Genomic DNA, 14477 nt, shown 5'->3' with positions numbered 1-14477 from the left:
CCACGGTAAGTTTTTTTCTCTCTTTTTTTCTAAATAACAATGTCTTTAACTTTAAAACGTAAGTATAGGGGCCCCTGGGTGGCTCAGTGGTTAAAGCCTCTCCCTTCGGCTTGGGTCATGATCCCAGGGTCCTGAGATCGAGCCCCACATTGGGGTCTCTGCTCCGTGGAGATCCTGCTTCCTCCTCTCTCTCTCTCTCTCTCTCTCTCTCTCTCTCTGCCTGCCTCTCTGCCTACTTGTGATCTTGGTCTGTCAAATAAATTTTTAAAAAGTCTTTAAAAATAAAAATAAAAAAATAAGTACATAGATAATACATTAAAAAAACCTTTTTCCTTCTCTTAAGATAAACTATATGCAAGTTCTTGGTATTTTACCTAGCATGAAATAGTTGCTTGATAAATGTTTTTGGTAGGACTTGAATTGGAAAGTCAGAATACCTACCCTCATGGAATTTATAATCTCCTCTAAGGAAGATACCATAAAGATTATGATCTAAGATTTCATCTACAGCAAAACAGCTTACATTTGTATTTTATGACCAGACTTTCTTATACTAATGTTAAACTTACCACCCATTATTTCTGTGGATTTGATGCTGCAAGGGATATGCACAAACTGTATGGGGTTGATTAAGACCACAGTAGGATATTAAAATGGGATTCTTCCTGGCCTAGTCCTTGAGGTGTTAATAAAATAGTCACAAGTTGGGTTTTTTTTTTTTTAATATTTTATTTATTTGAGAGAGAGAGCATGTGCACAGGAGAAGTGGAGGGTCAGAGGGAGAAGCAGACTCCCTTTTGAGCAGGAAGCCTGATGCGGGACTCCATCTTGGGACTCCAGGATCAGGACCTGAGCCAAAGGCAGTCGCTTAACCAACTGAGCCACCCAGGAGCTCCCAGTCACCAGTTCTTAAAGTGAGAGTAAGTTTTCCCCGTATGTAGGGTTTCTAAAGGAAATTTCAAAGAACCTGTTTTATGACTTGTATCTCTTGGCCAGATCCTATATATAAAAATTGTGGAGAGTAGGGAAGACTAGAAAAAACATTTCTTTGAATCTGTCATGTTGTGGACTCCCATCGCCCCCAAGTAATTCTACCTCTTATTGAAAGCCTGGTGAGGGGGTTTCCAGAAGATCACCTGGAGAGCTTTGATCTGCATTTCTTAAAATTTGGGGAACAGGGAATTAGTGATACACCCTGCCTGAGAAAAACAAAGCAAGCCATGGAAGCCCCCCAGAGGTGCTGTGTGGGGTGACCTGTTCTCTCTGAGCTTGTCCCCAGGACAAAAGATGTGTGTGATAGTTTGTTAAGAACCAAGCAGGAGGGAGTTGAGTTATCTTGGGCTCTGCCCAACGCCAACTGGAAGAACACCAGCAGCAAGAGGCAGCAAGGGAATACCAGATTCTTATGGGCTGATGAAGGAGTATCAAGTGACCACCAGAGGAGAGATGCATCAGCCTCAGTCAAGGGCAACTGTAGGACAGAGGTCCTTCGCCCTGGCTAGCTGCACAGAGAAAGACTCAGCTTAGCTACTTTCCAGGCCCAGGGACTCTGAAGCCACCAAGCCAAATAAAACTATCACCTTGCTGCTTCTCCCTCTTCCTGCAAATGGACAAGGTCAAAAACCTAGAGAGAGCAGAAGTTGACCTCCCATAGCAGATGGTGTCCACCAACTACAAGGCTTAGCTTAGAGGAGGGGATGAGAAATCCTACTTTTGAATGATGATTAAAGGATTCACGTTTAAGTCTTGGACATTCTGCTTACCAAATTGAGACTGTGTGCCTGCCTCACAGGGAAGACTGACCTTATCTCAGAGTAAGCAAAACCTCACTAGGCCTGCTGCACATTCAGCCGATGGCAAAGGAAAGTCTCCCCTGAGTGCGGAAAGTCTTCCCTGAGTGCAGAAAGACTAAAGTAGAAACAGGAGGCAGACATTAAAGTCGCATTTGGACTTCGTTGCAAGTCATGAATGTTCAGCATACTATTTTGCAATACAACTACGTTTTGAAAATTAAAACTCCTTAGCAGATTTATACTCGTGTTTGCAAAGTGATAGGTTAACTATGAGGGGTTTTTTTCCCCTAAGATGAAAGAACATGATCTGATGCCTGGCATATTACAGATGCTCAGTAATTGCTGATTTAAACTGAGAATGAGTCTTCTCTGAGTTGCTGACAGAAAGTGTGGCATATTTTTCCCCCAGAATCATTTTAAAATAAGAAAATTAGTATATAAATTCACACATTTCACTAGTTCAGATAGTTGTTCACTGATACTTAGCCAATTATAAAGTGGATTTGAGGCCCTTTTGTATAGATTTAGACTGGCCTTGAAGCGCAAGCATGGGGGTGGGGAGGAAGCTGAGCCAAAGACCTCGCAAGGCCCTTTCCAGCTGATCAAAGCTGTTTGTTAGAAAACTGGAGACTTACGGAAGCCTTCAGCCACCATCCTTGAAGCTTCTCATGGGTCTCAGGAAATTCAACTATGGGAACGCGCTTTAGACTACTTCCACACGGTCTCAGAATTACCGTACTCCTGGTGCTGATTGTGTTTAGGAGTGGAAGACTGGGAAATAGGGAGATAAGAGCGAGCCCAGCATGTTAATAATTTCAGATTTTTTTTTTTTTTTGCCTCTAGTTCTTCATCACTTTCAAGGAGCCATACATAATCTTATGCTAAAGAAATCCATGAGAATGTTAAAACATAGCAAGACCGTGGCTCAGTATGTTTATTCAATTGCAATGAGACTGATCCGTACATGACATACACTGAAAAGCTTCATCTTTTAGGGTCTGATAGTTCTAGCCTAAGTGGCAATTTCTCCTTGAAAGTGAGGGCACGGATTTATCAAATAATGCGGTCCTTGTTCACTAGGTTCACTGTTTAAGCCCTTCTTGCCACCACCTGGTTTTTTGTTTTTTGTTTTTTACCTCATTCTCCTTCTGTCTCCTACAGGCCCAGAAGATTAGAAAATCACCCAAAGTCCTTGACCACGGTAAGTCATATTGATGATTGCTATAAAAAATGTTGTATCTCCATGTAATTTGACAGTAGCACAAGATTAAATTTCAGGAATGTTCAGCTTAGCTTTCCTTTCTGCCCTCAGACGAGGCCTCTTCGGCCTCTGATCATCATAAGTCCTGTAACTGGGAAGCCCTCCCTCTGAAATTTTCCTTGTATGTCTTCACATCATCCCTACAGCTTCTGCTTCATGTCGGGCCCTCATCATTTCTTATCTGGCGGATGACAGTCATCTACTGGTGCTTCTGCCTCCAGCTGGGGGCCCTTCCTTCCATCCTCCACCGAGCAGACTGCGATCTTTCAGAAGCAAATAAGATGAAGCCCCTTCCCTATGTAAAACTCTTCGATGGTTCCCTGTTGCATTCCGGATCAGTTTGAGCTCCCTAACACAGCACATAAGATCCTCTATGACCTGGCCCTTGCCTTCCTATCCAGTCTTCTCATTCACTGCTTCGTTCTCACCTTCTCACCGCCATACACCCAACCATATCAAACCACTTGCCCCTTTCCAAACATGCTAGGTTATTTTCATGCCTTCCTGATATTGCCTATACAGCTTCCCCTGCCAAGAATGCCCCCTCTCAGTTCCTTGTGTCCCCTTACTTTAGCTCCCACCTTACAAACTTATCTGCCAGCTCAAGCTCGACTTGACAGGAACCCTTTGAGTGCAGGAATTATCTCATATTCATTTTGGTATTCCCAAGCACCTACCCCAGAATAGGTATGAAATAGGAGGGAGTGTTAGGCAGACTCAGGACCCATTACCAATGCTACCCATGCTGGAGTAATTCTTAATAGAAGTTACAGCCACTGTTGCCCTTGTCCCACCCTGGGTCGAGCGCATGTATTCATGAAAACCCATGATTTATATCTGGCATAGCTTTGTAGAAGAGGGTACAATCCAAGGGTATGTCTCTATATGCCCCCCTGAGCCCCAGCTGTTCTAATAGTTGAGTTATGAGAATACCTTAACACTACCAGCTCTCCGTTATATTGTACTGATGAGTCACTTCCTGAATCACATAGATTCTTGGTTCTGTTCCTTTGTCTTCGTTCTGCCAACTGGCAACCAAACTAAGGAAGAGGAAATTCAACCATCCTTGTTCCTTGTCATGTTCCTTAATGGAAAAAAGGTTGAAACAAACAAAAATCCTTATTAAAATATAGTATTGGTATTATCTGAGAAGTTCATCTATCTATAGGTTGTACCCCTTTTCCATGTGTTTAAGAATTAGCTGTTTATGGAATAAGAATTGTATGTATAATCAAGAGTTCCACATGGAATCAAGAATCAGCTGTTCTATCACTGAATGCCTGTGTTTCCTAAAAATTAAAGATATACTTTTTTCCTTTCATTTTTAGATGCCAGTTGTTTTAGAAGAAAATATAAATTATTTAGATTAAACAGGACTGAAGATTAAACATTAATCATTTTTGTCAACCAATCCAGGAACAGAGTCATTATTACCAAGTATAGAACCCAGGTCCATCATATAAATAATACATTAAAATCTACATAAATGATAAAAATTTTACATTCCAAAAAATGTGATTACTTTTCTTCTAATTTATTCCCATGAACAACAAAACATATTCTACTTTAGCACAAACAGGGGAATATGGTGGCTTCTTTTCCAAATGTCTATTTTCATTCACACAGAATAGCACTTCCATATTATCAATTCTCGGATGACACATAAAAATAGTAATTTATCTCATTTCAACTGTTTGTTTCCCCGTGGAGGAGATCCTTTTTCCCTCTAGGCAGGCAGGCTCTTCCTACTACCAACCAAATTTTAAGACACCAATCCTGAAATCCTCTGGAATTAAAACCCAGATGAAAGGAGAGGACTGGTCTAAGATGTAACCCTCATAATTCTCCTTTAACACAGTTTTTACGAATTAGTTCTGAATTTAAACAAAGGAACTAGCAGCAACTGATTTTGTGAGATGTATCAGAAAAACAAATATACATGCATGTGTATTATTCTTTTGATAAATCTTAAAGCCAGGATGGCGAGGTAGCTGTTGAATCAACTATTGGAAGGGAAGAGATGATTATAGCTTGCTGAAATTAGTTTTGCACTTAAATTACTCAGGTAAGTACAAGAGGAAAATATACAGAGAATATATATCTGGCCCTAAAGGAAGTACTGAATAAATAAAAGCTATTATTATTATTATTATCATTTTTGCTGAGGAATTCTGTAAGACAAATCTTAAATGTGAACTTCACAAAATTCAGCAAATTGCAACACCTTTTAAGATGAACGATGAGAAATGCATAGCCCATCTCAACTGCGACAGTGCTGTGTTTCAGAACATTAAGCACTGAAAGTTTTGGAAGTGATTCAAGTTTAAAAAAGATACACTATTGGGGCATCTGGGTGGCTCAGAGGGTTAAAGTCTCTGCCTTCAGCTTGGGTCATGATCCTGGGGTCCTGGAATCAAGCCCCACATTGGGCTCTCTGCTTGGTGGGGAGCCTGCTGCCCCCCCCCTCTCTGCCTGCCTCTCTGCCTACTTGTGATCTCTGCCTGTCAAATAAATAAATAAAATCTTTTTTAAAAAGATACATTATTATTAATAGTTTTAGGAGATCCTCTAAGAAAAATTAAAATACGATAGGAGAAGGGCAAATATTAACGTAAGGATGGCTAAGGCAGTTCTGGGATCCACACACAAATGTGATGAAGCACTTGGAAAGGAAGGATTAAGATCGGTCGTCTGCAAACGAGCGCATGCATAAGCTTTACATTTGCCGTGTACATTATTCGACATTTATGATCTTTTACCCACAGGTTGTCTCAACATGAATGTACCTCCTTTGGTACCTGACTGAAGGACACAGAGTCTAATTCTGTGCTTCTTTCAATAAACATTTAGAGACTTTCAATAAATGATGTGACAGCATCAGTGTTAGATGCCAAGGACACAACATAACCAGGCAAAGATACTCAAGGAGTACGTCATCTACTGAGGGAGACAGACTCTATTCTAGAGTGGGGTGCAGGCGTACCTGCCCAGGGTGCTCTAGAAGCATAAATGAAATGGCTCAGGACTATGTATGGGAAACTCAGAAAGATTTTCCAGAGAGGGTGACACATGAGCCAGATCTATCGTGACTGGATAGCCCCCAGTCACGAAGAGGAAAGCCACAGCACACTCAAAACACAGAGGCACACTCAGAGCACGCTGTGTTACATCCCCTGAACCACAAGTCGTGTCTAAAACCCAGGTTTGGGACACCTGGGTGGCTCAGTAGGTTAAGCGTCTGCCTTTGGCTCAGGTCATGATCCCGGGGTCTGGGGATGGAACCAAGCATCAGGGTCCCTACTCAGTGGGAGCCTGCTTCTCACACTTCCTCTGCCTGACGCTCCCCCTGTGTGTTCTTTCTCTCTCTCTGACAAGTAAATAAAATCTTAAAAAAATAACAAATAAAACTCACGTTCTTCATGTGGCAGGAGATGAAGATGATGATGAATAGCATTGTATGCCTTGCCAAGAAATGTGAACTTTATCCTTATGAGAAGCTCTGAAAGATTTTAAGTCAAGGAGTGATGTGGTCAGATATGCCTTTTGAAAGTTCACCCTAAAAGTGGGGTGAAGGGTAGGGTGGTGACGGATGATGCCAGAACCGGGAGCACCTGTTGAGAGACATCTACAGGGCTCCAGGCAAGGAAAACAGATACCAGAAACTAAACTCATGACGGTGAAAATCAAGAGGAATATATGGATGCCCGGTGATGTCAAAGGTAAAGTGAAAAGGATTTGGTAATTGGTAAGCTGCAGAGCTAACAGACAGAGGATCCTGGGAAGCCTAGCAGGGTTCTGGTTGTGTTGTCCTAACTGAAGTAGAGAACCCAAGAGGGACAGCTGATTTGCAGGGAAAGATAGCACGCGTGTGAGGTTGCCGTGAAACATGTAGGAGAAGGATCCAGAGGTCAGAGACGGGACTGAAGATAAAGGGGAGAGCAGGGTTAATTGAGTCAAGTTTTAGGAGCGGAAAGAGAGAGACTCAGTTCACCAGCACCTCAGAAACAGGGACATCTCTTCTGCTGAGCATGGAAGAAAGAAAATCAGGATAGGCATACGCAGGGCAGCCAGGGGCTGTGCTGTCGTTAAGTGGGAGCTCATGGCTGAAAGCTTCACTCTCTTCTTGCAGCTGGAGGCTCAAAAGAGGAGGCGAAGTTTTGAAATAGGCACAGCCTCTACCTTCACAGAGCACAGCTTTGGGTCTCATCACAGGATATGACAAGGAGGTACAATTTCCTCTCTGCCTGACAATTTCTGTTTTTCTCTCCACTTGGTTCTCCTTCCCTCTAGTTCCTTGTTCCTGTGATTTGGACCCATTGCATCTTCTTCAGGACTTGCCTCGTCCACTGTTTTGATTCTCTCCCACCTTTAGTTTGTAACTCGTCACTAAATTCTTGCTCTCACCTGAAAAACATCCTGCCTGCAGTCCTCTAACCATGTCGTGGTTGCTCTTTTCATGCCCTGTTATACCTTCTGAGAAATGATTGACAGTTTACAAGGCACCTGATTTTAGCCAACCAGGCATCTCGACTCATCGTGTTTCTGGATGAATGTTCTTTTATATTGGCTCTCTCAATATGCCAGTCTCAATTTTAAAGGCTGTATAATATTTCATGGAGTGTGTGTGTGTGTGTGTGTCGTGTGTACCATAATTTACTGAATTATATTTTAAGGACGCAGTTTCAAATTCTTACTTTGTAATCCCACACCTATTGCTTTACGTGCTCTTGCCCCATCCTCCTTGTGTGCCTTCGCCCATCTTGTTACCTTTTCTGGGAATGCCCTTCCCTGCCCTAACTCAGCGAAACTTCCTCCGTTCCCCACCCCCACCAACCAGTTCCTCGTAGTTAACACATTTGTACCCTTCAATGCCTAATTTAAATATCACCCTCATCCTTATCTGAAAGCAATCAGTGTATTTATTTGTTTGTTTATTAAAGGTTTTATTTTTAAGTAATCTCTACACCCAATGTAGGGCTCGAACTCACAACCCCAAGATCAAGAGTCGCATGCTCCACCGACTGAACCAGCCAGGTGCCTCTCCTCTATTTGATCTGAGACCCTCTTCTCTAAACCACAGCACATGGAAGACCGTGTGCTTCAGGAAAAAGAGCCCTCACCACGGAATCATAAGATCTAGTTTCAAGACCCAGCCTCCCCGTAATAGCTGTTGTAAGAAAGGAGTTCATAGTGACATTATGTTAAGAACAATTATAAGACTGTGTTAATATTATTGCAAAAATGTAAATATTTTGTATATTATATCTATCTTTAAAAGATATTGATATTTGCCTATAGAAACAAAACTCTGGGTAGGAGCCAGTGATGTGTGTAATTCAAACCTAGCAGCTCCACTCTGAAATACTTACAAAGGACTCTGAGAGTCAGTATGAATTCATGATGGTACCTCAGGTAAGCTGTGAAACTAAACACAGATCCTCTTGTATTTAGCAAGGCCAAGCTTGCACAAAGAACAATTAGAATATATATATTTTAAAGGTTTTTAAAAAAAGATTTCATTTGTTTATTTATTGAAGGGAGTGGGCTGGGACAGAGGGAGAGAGAGAATCCCAAGCAGAGTCTGGTCTGAGCACAGAACCCAACGAAAGAATATACAAAAGTTTCCGGTGCTTTCTGCCAGAAACCAGGGCAGAGGCCAGTATATATAGTCTCTATTATTTCACAAGTAAGTATAAAAACTACAGTGCATAAATGTACAAGGAATTACTACAACTAATAAATATATCTTTTCAAATATACTCTCCCTGGGATGCCTGGTTGGCTTAGTCCGTTAAGCATCTGCCTTCAGCTCAAGTCATGATCCCAGGGTCTGGGGATCAAGTCCTGCATCAGGCTCCTTGCTCTGTAGGAGCCTACTTCTCCCTCTGCTTGTGTTCTCTCACTGACAAATAAATAAAATCTTTAAATATACTCTTCCTTTTATTGAAGGATGATTTACATACTGTAAAAATTCTCTGTCGTTAAGTGTAAAATTCAGTGATTGACGAAGTAAATTTAAGGTCATGCAGTAAACACCATAAACTAGTTTTAGAATATTTCCATCACACGCCGCCCCCCCTCCACAAAGCTCCTCGAGCCTATTTGCAGTCAGTCACTGCTTATGGCTCCTTTTCCTCAGGATTCTGGTCAATCTTATTCTTGGGGAACATACAAGAGAAGGGTTAATAGGACAAACTATGATCAGCTGCGGAGCTAAAGCATGAGGCCCTGGGGCAGCTACTTGGTGACTTCTGTACTTCACTGTTACCTGCCACAATCCATCTAGTTCTCGGAGCGGCCAGCTGGCAAACTAAATTGGAACTTGACAGAGCCCACCACCACTATGGGAGTGGCACACACCTTCCCCTTCCCCTGGGATTGGATGTGCCTTTTTTTTTTAATATACATATGTGTTGTATATTTTCAATCAGTGTAACCACAGTTTAGCATAAACTTTTGCATTTTTACCTTGTTTCTATAATTATTTTTTTAAATTACATTTATTTTCAGCATAACTATTCATTATTTTTTCACCACATTGGGTGTGCTTTTAATTTACTATCTCTGTTGGAAAGGGAAGTGGTAGTGTCAGTTTGAGAAGCTTCCACTTAGCTTCTCCTACTCATTATACTCTTTTTTTTTCCTAAAAAAAAAAGATACAGCATGCATGAATGGGGGAGCAGCCAAGGGAGAGGGATCTCAAGCAGATTCCACACTCATCATGAGCTTGACTCGGGGCTCGAATTGATCTGAAACCAAGAGTCGGACAATTAACCGACTGAGCCACCCAGACACCTATCCCAATACTTTTGATGACTCCCCTAGGAACCAATGGAAGGGTTCTTTCAACCACTAAGTATGCCCATTCCATTTGTACTTTGAGGGACCAAATATGGGTGGGTCTGAGAACCTAAAGGACCCACTGTTGGCTGGACTCAGGCTGGGAATCCATTTACTGCCTGGCTCCCTTATACTTCTACCCTAAAATGGGGCTGTGTTGGTTCTAGATATAAGATCAGTTCAGACTGTATGTCCAACAATCCTCCAAAGGTCTGGGTGTTCCCCTTTACTCCATGCACGATTACTGTGAGCAAATGTCCATAGGCCCCCTTGAAGAAAGATGGCGCATTCACTAAATTGTGGTGTTTCAGGGCTCCTCATCATAGCACCCTGGCTTCTCTTCAGTTACAGGATTCTGGAACTGAAAATTGGCTCATGCCCTGGTGAGGAGGGGATCGTGACTTTACTGGGCAACTGCCCTCAGCCTCCTCTTTATCTTTCTTGATTTCTTCAATGGTATAAGTTAACATGAAGTTGGGTAGTATTATTGATCTTAGTAACCACTGTCTTTCTCCAGATTACTCCTCCTGCCTGTTCTCCACTCTTCTCCCCTGTTCAGACTTTGCAGCTCCTGGTGATTACTGAGCCCACCTTGTTTCTGATGGTCAAGGGGGGGTCCCACTTGGCCTCCATTCATTTTCATTCTCTCGTCCTCATTGTAATCAGCCCCATTCTGTAACAGCGTCTCTAACCCTCAGTTGGGCCCCAGAGGTCAGCCCACCACTCATCTCAGTGAGGCTGGAGCCCTTCTCACCTGTGCATTCCCTCTTTCTTTGGTAGACGGAGTGTCTTCCAGGCCCTCTCAGAGAATGGGAGCTGATAAGTTTTCCAGCCTTACACAGTATATCCGTTCCAACAAGCCTACATTTAGGGGGCAGGCAGAGGAGAAGGAGGGCCCGGTGAAGTGGGAAGAAAACTGGGGAGAGTAAGTTTGCACTGCACCTAGAAAAACAAGCGTGAAAGACGGCAGGGCTCAGATGAAGACTTTGGGGTTTAGCAAGATGGAGACGTTTTAGCGGTGAAAATAAAAGCCTAATTGGAAAAGTGGAGGAGAAGATTGAAAGGTGAGATAGTGATGTTTTACTGAAACAGAAAGCAGAGAAATGAGGCTGTTGCTGAAGGGGAACAGGGGCCACAGAGAGTTTTGTTTAAGATGGGTATGTTTGGATGTTGACCGGAACAATGAATTGGAGAAATAGAAATTTATTATGAGGTAAAGAAGAGAGAGCTAGTCTTAGAATCACACATTTCTGAGCAGGAGATAGGACAAAGACTACAGATGGTGGGTGCCCTTTGTGGGACTATAAACATTTCTAATCTTAACAGAATGGAGGTCAGAGGCCAAGTGTACAAATGGAGGTAAGTGGCGGGTTTTGTGGACGGTGATCAGGTGACTCAGCTTTTGTCCATCCGTTCTTTTCAAGGAAATCTGATCTGGGGAGGTCTGTGAATTGTGTAGAAAGAGAACCAGATGGGACGAATGCCTGAGAGGCCAGAGAGGGAATACAAGCCGGGCTGGAGAGCCAGGACTCCTTTGAAAGTCTTCCTTATTTTCTATTTCTTTTTCCTGTAGTGTCCTTTTTGCATGAGGATTTTCTTTCAGGGATAAAGGATAGCACAAAAAAGCCAATTCTTTTCTTCAGCCCTTGCTAGGTGAAAGAACACTTAAGTCTTTGCTACCATGCAATAAACATAACTTTTTTTTTCCTTGATTTTTTTTTTTTTCATTTCCTATTAAGCCTTCAACTAAACTCAGTTTGTAAATTTGTGGAGAAAAGATGTCACTTGTTGCAATACAACAAAGTCAACAAATATTTTCTGAGTTACTACAGAGAGAGCACTCTTCTGTAACATTGACTCAAAGGCACAAAGATCCCTGGTCTCAAGATGTTTACAAACAGGACACATAACCAACTGTATATATTGTGTGAGAAATTAACAAGTGCTATGAATGAAGGAGAATAGAAAGAAGGGAATAGAGAGTGTGGGGGAGGAAAGGTTGGAGAGCTGTGATTTTAAATTAGGCAGTGAAGGTAAGTCCCACTAACAAGGTAACAGATGAGCAGAAGTTTATGGGGCATGAGAAAGTTCCTCAGCTATGTGGTGATCTGGAGGAATATAACAGAACAAAAACTGGTGCTTAATGATCCATTTGCCAAAGATGCTGAGGGAAACTCTTAAGTAATCAGGGGAAAAGATGGCTCTGCTTCTACAAATTCCAAGGGAATAAAATGCCAAAACTGGAAAATCAACTGTAGATCTGCCTAAGCCATAGGAATGAGAATAACCAGGATGTGGTATATTCCCAGAAAATGAAGATCTTTAGAGAGGTAGGTGCAGAGGTGAAAGAGCGGGAGAGCATGGGAAAATATTTGGAAAGATCTAAATAACTTAGTAGAATTTTTTTAAATTTTATTTTTAATTAATCTCTATACCCAACATGGGGCTCAAACTCACAACCCTGAGATCAAGAGTCACATGCTCTACTGGCTGAGCCAGCCAGATGCCCCTTACATTAGTGGAGAGATTCTTAATTCCACGAATCAAGGATTGGAACCAACTAAGTGGGAGAGCTCTGGGTGGGTACCAAGGGAATGCTTATTATAGGGAGACTGAAGATCATAATACAAGGTTTTTGAGCATGCAGATAAGGGTATTTTACTTCCCTGATGCACAGGCAACTACTTTTTATTTTTATACCAATTGGATAGTCACATATGTTTGTTTTCTGTTTGTATGTTTTTATTTTCCTTAAATTCTGCATGTCTATCACATCCGGAATAGGCACATTTTATTTGTCCCTGATGATCATTTAGCAGATGGTTATCTAAAATTCAAGTCCCAAATGAAGTCCATTAGTAATCATTTAATACCTGGTGTGGCAGTCCCAGTTTAAGCCTGAACTGGATTATCCTTACGGGTTCGGGCTCTGTCTAAACACGTCCTGAGAACTGGGGAGACAGACCTACTAGGAATCTCGTTTTAATTATAATGAGAATCCTCCCCACTGGAAATAAGTCCACTGAAGGGAAAGGAGTCAGTGAGCTATCCTTGGTCCAGAAAGGAGAGAAGAGGTAATTCTGAGTACTGTATAATGTCTATTTTCTGGAGACAGCAGCAAGTTAAATAGAAGGCTGTCAGACATCAGGCACTCAGAAAAGGCCTGATCTGAAACTCATGAAACAGAAAGCTGAGGAGGGAGGGTCTTCCCTTGCCTGTTGAGTACTCGGCAAGGTTCAGCACAAAGTAATGGCCGAGGCCTTCGTGGCTTTGGCACAGAGTGGCAGCTTCGGCAGCCGAGCATAGAAATGGAAGCAGCAGCCGAGTTGGGAGGGTGCCCTCCGCTTCTGCCAGCTGCCTTAGCCATGTTAAAAAATCAAAGCTGAACTAAGGAAATTCGAAGATCTACTTGGCTTTATTGTGATTCATGAATTGGGCAGCATTCCATCTAGAAATAGAGGGTAGCTCTGAGGAGGAATTATTCAAAATGGAAGGTTTTTATAGGAAGGAGGGTGGAGCAAGAAGCTACTAGCAAAAGAAAAGAAAGGATTATTTCAGGCACAGTCTCTGGCTCCTTAGGGGGAAGGACAGGCCCTCTTATTAGGTTGATTATCTTCCCTTCTTTTGGAGGTTGGAGAAGGGCCCAGGTTGACAACATTCCTTATTGTTGCTGATCAGAAAATTCCTGACTGGTTAAGACTCCATTTCTGGGGGAAATTGAAACTGCAATTAAGTTGCTAATCAAATCTACATTTGGTGATTTGGCCTAAGTGATGCCATTTGGAGCCTGTGATTTTTTCTTTTTAACAGCAGCAGGGGCAGGTCAGTGGCACTGGTGGCCTGGTGGAGTGGCGTGGAGCTGAGTTGGTTCAGCCCAGCACGGTCAGGTTGTGGTTTTAGTCAACAGAATTAGTGGCAACAGCAGCCACAAGCTGCTTTTACAGGGTCCCCAGGCCAATGAGCAGAGCCCGTGCAGGAGAAGAACAGCAGATGGTTGTAGGCCACGCAGTAGGAATCTCGAACCAGACTGCTACATTCAAATCTTGCATCTGCCTTCGACTAGCCTTTAAGCTTGGATAAATTACAGTGTCTGTTTTCTTCTCAGCAAATAATATCCAGCTCATAGGGATTATATAGATTATACATGAAAGCACAGCTCTAAGAGTGATTGACAAGAGGAAGCATGCAATCAAGGTTTATTTATTCCATTATCCGTATGACATCTCACACTGGCACAGTCCAATAGTACTTGGTTCACATTGCTTAGTGGCATGAAATGCTAGAGTAGCAACCTAAGGCCCAACCAGATGAGAAGGAAAGTGAAGGACAATGAACAACCATTGTTACCTCTATTATATATTTGCCAAATGTTTACCATATGCCAGGCACTGTTCTAGGTGATTTATAGTTCTGGAATGTCAAGAATTTAAGTACTAACTGTTTAACTGTGGGTGTGAGTGTGGGCAGATAGGAGTCAAAATTTTCCTCTGTTTTTTATGCTTTCTGCGTTTTTTGAACAATTCTATATTACAAAACATTTTTGCTTTTCAATGTCACATACGGTAGTTCACGTTCCTCTTACC

Source organism: Mustela nigripes, chromosome 5 (assembly GCF_022355385.1).
Source record: "Mustela nigripes isolate SB6536 chromosome 5, MUSNIG.SB6536, whole genome shotgun sequence".
Lineage (NCBI taxonomy): Eukaryota > Metazoa > Chordata > Mammalia > Carnivora > Mustelidae > Mustela > Mustela nigripes.
Note: the sequence above shows the minus strand (reverse complement) of the source record.